This window comes from Ochotona princeps, chromosome 15, assembly GCF_030435755.1.
Source record: "Ochotona princeps isolate mOchPri1 chromosome 15, mOchPri1.hap1, whole genome shotgun sequence".
Classification (NCBI taxonomy): Eukaryota; Metazoa; Chordata; class Mammalia; order Lagomorpha; family Ochotonidae; genus Ochotona; species Ochotona princeps.
Window position 1 is genome coordinate 627,238 of NC_080846.1, and position 10,867 is coordinate 638,104.

Sequence of the window (10,867 nt, forward strand, 5' to 3'; positions counted from 1 at the left end):
ATGACAGCCGTGCTGTCCTTGAGGAGTGGCTTTCTGTTTCAGTGTGGTACTCGCAGCACATGGGGCTGAGCTAAGCTTGCTCCACGTGGGATGTGCTGCTCCTGCGGGGTTGGGGCTCCCTTGGGTGAAGGTAGGCATAGCTGGAGGTGTCTGAGTGCGTTCTGTTTTTGCTGTCTAATGAGCATACTGCTGCTGGGAAGCTCCTGGGGCTCTTGGGTCGTCGGGGGGATGCCTGGGCACCTCTCTCTGCCCATGGGAGCTAGCAGGGTGCTGACACAAGATGGAGACTTGGGGGCATAGTGGGGGACGGGGCAGGGTGTGCAGCCCCTCCAGGCGTGGTGGAGCTGAGGAGCAGCTTGGGGGGAGGCCCTAGGGAACTGGCAGCAAGCCGCTGTAAAATTCCAGACTGGGCTGGGCAGGCAGATCCTAGCTTTCTTCCTAAGCATTTGCAGCAGCAGGCTCCCAATACCTTGAGCCGTCCTCCACTGTTTTCCAGGCATAAGCAGGGAGCTGGGTGGGAAGTGGAGCAGATGGCACCTATGCCCTTGTGGGACTGTAGCACTTGAAGGTGGAGGATTAGCCTGATGAGCCACCATGCCAAATCTTTTGTTTTCTTTTTTAATGTTTACTTCTTATTATCATTTTATGACGTAGTTCCATAGGCCCTGGGATTTCCATTATCCCCTCCGCAATTCCCTTCCCCTTCACTGAGTTCCCCTATATCATGACCACAGTACAGTTGCTCATACACAGTCATGTCCATCATTGCGGGCATGGACAATGGCAGAGTCCAGCATCCTGTTGTCAAGATATAGTGAACAGTTTCATTGGGAGTCCATCTTTGGAAGTAGAGATGCATACTGCACTGTATCCTCACATCTGGATATGTTAGTCTCCATTACACAGTTACTGTACATCCCCTTAAAAGCCACAAAACAAAATCAACAAAGAAATTAACACCATGAAGTTAAATAGCGTGCTACTGAATGACTAATGTGTCACTGAAGAAATGAAAAAGATCAAGAACCTTCTGTGAGTCATTGAAGAATAATCAGAAGAAAGTGTTTTGAAGAGCTAGAACAAACAAAAAATTAAAGTCCATGAGATACAATTTCCACTGATCTTTGTTGTCTCCTGTAGGCAACAAATAGATGGGCTTGGTTTTTCAATCCAGTCTACTAATCTATAGTTTGATGAGTTTAAGCCATTTACATTCAGGGTTAATATGAATGGGTAGTAATTTGGTCCTGTTGTTTTAGCAAAGGGCTGTTCATCTATTTAGTCTTCTGTTATTTTACTGGGATGTTGTTCACATTTGCCTTGAGTTTTGGTGAGTGCTATTCCTTTTCTCTGTCAAGAAAACTTTTTTTTTTTTTTTTTTTATTGCAAAGACAGATACACAGAGAGGAAGATCTTCCGTCCGATGATTCACTCCCCAAGCGGCCGTAACGGCTGGAGCTGAGCCAATCTGAAGCCAGGAGCCTCTTCCAGGTCTCCCACGTGGGTGCAGGGTCCCAAAGCTTTGGGTCTCCCTCTACTGCTTTCCCAGGCCACAGGCAGGGAGCTGGATGGGAAGCAGGGCCGCCGGGGTTAGAACCGGTGTCCATATGGGATCCCGGCACGTGCAAGGCGAGGACCTTAACCGCCATGCTGCCGGGCCCAAGAAAACATGTTTTAAGTGTCATTTGTAGGGCAGGTTTGGAAGAGGCATATTCTTTTAACTTTTCCTTACTGTGGAAGAATTTCATTTGCAAGACAGAGGAAAGCTTTGCTGGGTACATTCTCCTGGGCCGACAATTTTTTGCTCTTAGAATCTGGAATACGTCGCTCCATTCTCTTCTGGCCTGTAGAGTTTTCTGTGAGAGGTCTCCTGTGAGTTGAATTGGCATTCCTAACCCTAACTCTTATATTTGGCCTTTTAATAGTGTCTTTCAATTCTCAAATACATTTTTTGGCCTTATCCAGCTCTGTTTCCAGCTTTTTGTTTATTTCCCCTCGGTGACAGAAAATATCTTCTAATTTTGAGATTCTTTCTTCTGCTTCCTTCATTCTATTTTGGAGACTCTCCACTGTACTTTTAATTTGCTCCACTGTATTCTTCCTTTCTGACATACCGGCTTTCGTTTGGTTCATTTCCAGTGTGACATATTCCTTGAATTCCTTGAAAGCTCTGATGTTGGCAGAGGGTTTTGCTCCTTTACAGGGGAGCCTTCAGTAGTATCCATTGTGCCTCTGTCCCCTCTTTTGCTCTTGGTCATTGAATCTGGGTATCAGATTCTTCTCCTTGGGGCAGGTTTCTAAGCTGTGTCACCCACAGGTCTACAGTTCGAGTTTACTTATTGCAGTTGGCACATGGCTCTTTGTTTGCAGTCACTTGTGCCACTCCCTCCAGCGAGTTCCAGGTCTGGGTTCTTATGTTAGATTTCCACCATGGTCTCCGTAGTCCCAGCTCCTGGCTCACCACTCTCCACCTCCTGTGACACCGTGCTGAGACTGCACTGTTGTCTGTACGACCTTTCTTCCGCTTGTGGGTCAAGCAGCTTCCAAGATTTGTGATACACCAGGTGTCCTGAATAATTAGGTTGTTGGTGGTGCTGATCTTGCTGGAACCTGTTGGCTGTTAGGTCTGAGGTCCACATGGACCTATTTTGACCTGTAGGATGCTGTAATCGGTAATAGTTTCCTGTGGGACCAGTGCAATGCACTGAGCTGAGTGAGTTCTCGCCGAGCTCAGAACATGCGCAGCTCACTGCTGTCCCCTGCAGTCTGCCACACTGTAAGAAACGGCGCCTGATGTCCACTGCTAGAGTTCCTGATGTGCTGGCCGTCAGGTCTGAGGGCTCCGTGGACCTATCTTGGGTGAAACTTGCAGTATGCCACATTGTTGCAGTTCACTGAGCCAGAAATGAGTTCACTCCCAGCTCAGTACATGCACAGTCCTGTCCCATAGCCCTTGCCTCCCTAAACAAAATGGTGCCTAATTTGGCTCCAGGTGGTGGACTGGTCAGTAAAATCCACCCTGTTCCTGCATTGCCTGTCTGGGACCTGCTGCTTTGTCTCTGCTCCTGCTCAAATCAAACAGACCAGCAGGAGGGGCAGTTCTTTGTCTGGGTTCACCTCCTGAGCTGGTGAATGCCCCTTCCCGCCTTGTTGCTGGTGGAGTTCAGATTGCAGCTCACTGAATGCCACTGGGGTATCAGTCACTGCAACACCACACTGTAGTGTCGGCTGCTTTCCCGTCTGTCAGTGTCCAGCTGCCCCTCTGCTGTTGTTCTGTCCTCTCCTGTTTCCTGGAATGTGCCCTCTCTGACTTAACTGACTAGTATTTCTCTGTGTGGTTTAACGTGTCCATAACCCTGCTTCTCCATCTTGATTCTCCCCTTGGTTTTCTCAACAAGAAGCCGTTAGATTCCCAAAGCAGGTGGGGACAGGCGGGTTTGTGATCACGAGGCGGAGCACACGGATGGCCGTGAGGATGTGGCAGCCTAGTGGACGTGCGCTGTCTGTGCGCTTGTCTGGGGAGTCCCTTTGTATCTGGTGCTGACATCCTTTGTGGGCACAGGTTCGTGTCCCAGCTGCTCCACTTCCAGCTCCCTGCTTGTGGCCCGGGAACGCTGTAGAGGAGGCCCAAGGCCTTGGGACCTTGGACCCGCATGGGAGCTGCAGAAGCAGCTCCTAACTGGATTGGCTCAGCTCCGGCCGTTGTGGCTATTTGGGGAGTGAAGCAGAGGACGGAAGACCTTTATCTCCTCTGTAAAACTGCCTTTCTAATACAAGCAAATCTTTGAAGAGACTCCCAGCAAAGTGAACAGGGTAAAAATCAGAGCTTTTTAACAGTTCTGAAGAACAGGGTGTAAGCTTCTGCTAAGAAAGAAAGGCCTTGCAAATAATAAATACATCTTTATCAGAAAGATGGTGATGGAGTGGGCCTGGTGCAGTAGCCTAGTGGCTAGAGTCCTCGCTGTGCACACACCGGGATCCCATGTGGGCACTGGTTCTAATCCCAGCAGCCCTGCTTCCCATCCAACTCCCTGCCTGTGGCCTGGGAAAGCAGTGGAGGACGGCCCAGAGCCTTGGGACCCTGCACCCGTGTGGGAGACCTGGAAGAGGCTCCTGGCTTCTGGCTTTGGATTGGCTCAGCTCTGGCCGTTGAGGCTGCTTGGGGAGTGAATCAATGGATGGAAGCGCTTCCTCTCTGTCTCTTCTCTATATATCTGACTTTGTAATAAAAAGGAATAAAAAAAAAACTAGGGGTGGGGGCGTGGCATAGCAAGTAAAGCTGCCTGGAGTGCTGGTATCCCGTAAGGGCACTGGTTGGAGACGCGCTGCTCCGTTTTCCATGCAGCTCCCTGCTGATGTCTGGGAGGGTAGTGGAGGGGAAAGCTCTTGACTTTGTCCTGGCCTGGTCCCTTGCCGCCAGCTGGGTAGTGAAGCAGCAGATGGAAGGCCCGTCCTTCCTCCCGTGGGCAGGCTTTTGTGTGGAGATCAGCGCTGGCGGTCATTCAGGCTCCCTCGGGCCCGCGGTTGTGTGCCCGGCAGTTCCTCCGCACGTGCTGCCACCCAGTGAGGTGGCTCTGTGCAGGGTGGGAAAACCAAGAAGGGCCAGAGAGCGAGTCCCCTCCGGTTCCTTGAGGGCGTGTGGCCGCTGGCCGGAGGGCACCTCCGTGGAAGGGAGCATAGCGCGTGAGGGCCAGCGTGCAGCCCCAAGCGGATTCCATGAGGAGTCAGCCCTTCCGCTCCTGTGCCCCCGTCCGCAGTGTGGGCGCGGTGTGTCTGGGCTCCGTGCCCTGCTGGCCGCAGAGACCCCCTTGGCCTGTGGACTTGGAGCAGTGGACAGCAGGTGCAGTGTCAGGTCTCGTCCCCAGAGGGCGCAGGAGGGCGCGTGGCTGGAGCCGCTTCTCTAGACGTTCCTGACAAAGCGTTGAAATTTCAGTGTTTTTTCATCCGTTTCCCACAGCCTTTTGCAGCCCTAGGGTGTGCTGGTCACCTGGTAGGCCTTCCTCCAGTGGTCCTGGCGCCCCCTGGCTGATAGTCTCTGAGTGGGCTCTGGGGACATCTCTGAATGTGACCATGGCCAGCAACCTGGGTATGTGGTGTCTCGCAGGTGCCCCATGGGTGGTTACAGGCGCTGACAGCCATGTCTGAGGGAACGGGGCGTGCCACGCTTGCTGGCTCTAAGGGATCCTGTTGCTTGTGCCTGGCTGGGTGCTTGCCCGGTGCAGCACCTGTTCACCTGACCAAGCGGGCAGGACTTCACCTGCAACGCAGAACTGACGACCGGCTCCTGACTCGAGTCATGGTGTGCACTGGCTGCTCCCCTATGCTGGCCTGTGGACCGGGGTCCTGTGGGAGAGCCACAGGTGCTTAGGGTAACCAATGCCCTGAGCCTGGGTAGAGGAGCTGGGCACCGCCAAGGGACTTGTAGACTGCCCTGGTTGTTGCCCCAACCGTCCCTGTGGGCCACCTACTGTGGCACATCTCGTGGGTACTGAGCCGGTCCTCAGGGTGCTAGTTCAGGACCAGGGTGAGGTAGGGGGCTTGGGCACTGCAGCTTGCTGGGTGGGGCAGCTGGGGTTTCTGTCGTGCGGCCACTTTCCTGTCAGGGGCTTGGTGCCAGGGGTGTGCCCCAAGTGCACACAGCAGCCGAGAGCTGCTCGAATGCTTGCATGGCCCCCTTCCAGGGGCTGGCCGGTGAGTGAGCATCCCCCCGGGGGACCAGGGCAGTGAGCAGTGCAGGGAACAGCCCAACCCAGAGGCAGATGAAAACCCACCGCATGCCAGCTGTGAGGGCTTCGAAACACACAGAAAATGCTGCTTATGGAACAGCCCAACCCAGAGGCAGATGAAAACTCACCGCATCGTGATCACAAAATAAGCTTTTCATTTCGATTTCTTAATATTTTGTTTAAAAAAGGATTTATTTATTTTTATTGGAAAGGCAAGTCAGATTTATGGAGAGGAGAGAGAAAAATCTTGAGTCCACTGATTCACTCCCCAAATGGCTGTAGTGCTAGAGCTGCACCGATCCGAAGCCAGGAACCAGGAGCCAGGAGCTTCCTCAGTGTCTCCCACGCAGGTGCAGGGTCCCCAGGCTCTGGGCCGTCCTCGACTGCTTTCCCAGGCCACAGGCAGGGAGCTGGGTGGGAAGTGGAGCAGCCGGGTTTAGAACCAGCGCCCTTGTGGAATGCCAGTTCAGTGCTGCATGTCATGTCATGGAACTGGCCTGAATTGTGTCTTCCCATAAACATTAGGAGCTCCCTTGTGTACTGTCTGTAGGAGGCCGTTTATGGTGAATATTTAGAGACGGAGAAAAGCTTCCATGTGTTGGTTTGCTTTCCAGGCAGCTTGGACTGGCAGATGGAAGCCATGGCACGGGAACTGCGTCCAGGTCGCCTGTGTCAGTGTGGGCACAAGAGCGCTCTGCCATCTGCTGCTGCCTGGCGGGGGTGTCAGTGGGGAGCTGGGTCACAGTGGAGTATCTGGGACTGCAGCCGGTGCTGGCATGGGGCGCGGGCACCCCCACGGTGGCATAATTGGAGCCGCAGCTCCACCATGGCGTGGTTACCAGAGGATGTTGTCGGGACATCGCGGGGTCTGCCTGCAGGGGAACAGCTTTGGGGGCGATTGCTGGGTGGCTGCCATCTGCCCTTCCCCTTGCCCCAGTCTGGCTGTGCCTCGTTTGGACCCTGCTCTGTTCCCACTGCCTGCTGGTGGCCAGGCCCTGGCTGTGACTCGGGACCGGCCCTGGCTGCTGTGTTCTCCATCAGCTTCCTGCTGACGCACACCCAGGAAGCGCCAAGCACTCAGGCCCCTGCTGCCCACCGGGGAGTCCTGGGCAAATCTAGGGGCCGCAGCTTGGCTGGCCCCGCCGTGGCCCTTCCCGAGAGCTGGGGAGGGCGCCAGCATCTGGGAGCTGCCTCCCTGTCAGATCAAACCAAGTAGTAATAACAAACAAAACAAAACAAACACAAAAACCCCAACTGGTGGCAGTGCAAGCTCCTGTGGAGGTGGCCAGGCAGGAGGGGCAGGGAGGGGGCTCACAGCCAGGGATGGCAGGCAGCGCTGTGCTCCATACACCTTCACACACGACACACGCTTACCCTCACAGTTCACACAGTGCTTCACACACGCACATGTTCACACATTTCACACTAACACATGCATTCCACATACACCTCACACACAACACACCTCACACCCACGCCTCACACAACACACCTCACATACAACACACCTCACACAACACACCTCACACCTCACACCCACGCCTCACACAACACACCTCACACCTCACACCCACGCCTCACACAACACACCTCACACACACGCCTCACACAACACACCTCACACAACACACCTCACACCTCACACCCACGCCTCACACAACACGCCTCACACAACACACCTCACACACACGCCTCACACAACACACCTCACACAACACACCTCACACACAACACACCTCAGACACTTCACATACAACACACCTCACACACGCCTCACACACTTCACACCTCATACACAACACACCTCACACCCACACCTCATACAACACACCTCACACACACGCCTCACACAACACACCTCACACAACACACCTCACACAACACACCTCACACCCACGCCTCACACCCACGCCTCATACAACACACCTCACACACACGCCTCACACAACACACCTCACACAACACACCTCACACCTCACACCTCACACCCACGCCTCACACAACACACCTCACATGCACGCCTCACACACACCTCACACACAACATACCTCACACCCACACCTCACACAACACACCTCACACGCCTCACACAACACACCTTACACACAACATACCTCACACCCACACCTTACACACACTTCACACACAACACACCTCACACCCACGCCTCACACAACATACCTCACACACACCTCACACACAACACATCTCACACACAACACACCTCACACACTTCACATACAACACACCTCACCCATGCCTCACATCCATGCCTCACATCCACCTCACACACAACACACCTCATACCCACGCCTCATACACACACTTCACACGGAATGCACACCTCACACATAACATACACCTTCATACACACCTCACACGTAACATACACTTCACACACAATAACACACCTTACACATAACACCTCACACCCGCGCCTCACACACTTCACACATCACACCTCACATATAACATACACCTCACATGCATCTCACACATATCACATACTTCACACATGACACACACACCTTACATATAACACACCTCACACCCACGCCTCACACATAACATACCTCACACACAACATACCCCTCACATGCACCTCACACATGACATTACATATAACACACTGCATACACAGTTCACACTTCACACACATCACACATAACACACCTCACACCCACTTCATAACACCTCACACACTTCATACATGACACACACCTCACGCACTCTTCATACATGACACACACCTCACACACACTTCATACATGGCACACACCTCACACCCACTTCATAACACCTCACACACTCTTCATACATGACACACACCTCACACACACTTCACACATAACACACACCTTGCCCACACTTCACAGACATCTCTCGCATGCCTCACACATATGCTTCCTATGTCTCTCTCTCTCACACACCCCTCATACACACATGCTTTGTACTCCTCAGGCACAGATGCCTCACACATGTGCCTCACTTGCACATTTTCTCTTGAGTCTCAGCTTAGTTATCACTTTTATGGAGTTGCTTTTCCAATTATGGCCATATTTGTAATTAGTTTGGAAACCATTAACTGTCTTACTACTCTTGTTTCTTTAAGTCAAAATCCTGCATTAATTACCAACCATAATTTTAAGAGACAGAAGGGCAGTAGATGGGCAAGCTGCTTGTCTCCCTCTGATGTATACATTGCACATGCGTGTTGCTGATCCCATCTGTGGGCAGTGAGCTGGTGCGTCTGTACATTGCACACGCGTGTTGCTGATCCCATCTGTGGGCAGTGAGCTGGTGCGTCTGTACATTGCACACGCGTGTTGCTGATCCCATCTGTGGGCAGTGAGCTGGTGCGTCTGTGCATTGCACACGCGTGTTGCTGATCCCATCTGTGGGCAGTGAGCTGGTACGTCTGTGCATTGCACACGCGTGTTGCTGATCCCATCTGTGGGCAGTGAGCTGGTGCGTCTGTACATTGCACACGCGTGTTGCTGATCCCATCTGTGGGCAGTGAGCTGGTGCGTCTGTACATTGCACACGCGTGTTGCTGATCCCATCTGTGGGCAGTGAGCTGGTGCGTCTGTACATTGCACACGCGTGTTGCTGATCCCATCTGTGGGCAGTGAGCTGGTGCGTCTGTGCATTGCACACGCGTGTTGCTGATCCCATCTGTGGGCAGTGAGCTGGTGCGTCTGTACATTGCACACGCGTGTTGCTGATCCCATCTGTGGGCAGTGAGCTGGTGCGTCTGTACATTGCACACGCGTGTTGCTGATCCCATCTGTGGGCAGTGAGCTGGTGCGTCTGTGCATTGCACACGCGTGTTGCTGATCCCATCTGTGGGCAGTGAGCTGGTGCGTCTGTACATTGCACACGCGTGTTGCTGATCCCATCTGTGGGCAGTGAGCTGGTGCGTCTGTACATTGCACACGCGTGTTGCTGATCCCATCTGTGGGCAGTGAGCTGGTGCGTCTGTACATTGCACACGCGTGTTGCTGATCCCATCTGTGGGCAGTGAGCTGGTGCGTCTGTACATTGCACACGCGTGTTGCTGATCCCATCTGTGGGCAGTGAGCTGGTGCGTCTGTACATTGCACACGCGTGTTGCTGATCCCATCTGTGGGCAGTGAGCTAGTGCGTCTGTACATTGCACACGCGTGTTGCTGACTCTCAGTGTGAGTGTGACAAGGGTCTGCAGGTGTGCGTTCCACATGCATGTGGCTCATTTCCTTTCGTGGACTGTGGTAATGCATGCGTGTGAACTGAACTCTTCTCTGGGCTTCCTGTCCCAGGGTCCCAGGCCTAAGTCGACCCTGCCCAGAGTGCGAGGGCTGTTGGAAGGGGTCAGGGTCGGCTTTGCTTGGCTGGAAAGGCCTCTGGTGTATGCCTGGACGGAACCCCTGTTGCCGACCCCCTAGGCCTGGCCCATGGGGCACACTGAGCTTGCTGGCAAGGAGGCTCCTGGTCCCCACTGCTTGCTCTTGTCCTGGGCCTCCTAGCTGTGGCCTCCCAGTCCAGTTCTGACCAAATAGTGGGACCCAGTGCGCAGGGCTCTTTCACTGTGTCTGTGAACGTTCAGGGCTGGCTCAGCCTCACGCTGCAGAGGGCTCAGGACTTGTCGGGGGCACGGCGGAAGGCCGGGCCAGAGCTGATGAAAGACCTCAGCTGGAGCTTCCCCTGAGTGGACTCAGGAGTGACACAGCCGGGCTTCCTGCTGTGGGCTGGGCCAGAGTGGACCTGGAGCCCTCCCCGGCTCCACCCGGCGGTGCTGCCCTCTACAATGTGGCCTGGTGGCCGCTCCCGGCTCCACCCCGCTGTGGGAGTGTGTGTCTGAGCTCCTGCGCACATCCCGCCCCACTCTCCGTGGCCTCAGCACAGTCCAGGACCTGCTGTCCTGTCCCCAGCTCTCTGCCAATGTCAGTGCTGGCTGTCCACGTCCTGAGGAGACCCAAGGGAGGGACCAAGCCGGGACACAGCTGGGTGGCCCATGGGTGCTCCCAGAGGCTGTCTTAGCCTGGGATCTCATCTGCTCCTAACTGCACACTCAGTAAAGCTTGGTTTGTAAGGCAAAGGCAAGGAAAGCGAGGTAGCACTGGGACCGGCCTCCTGCCTGCTGCAGCCAGGACCTCAGGCCA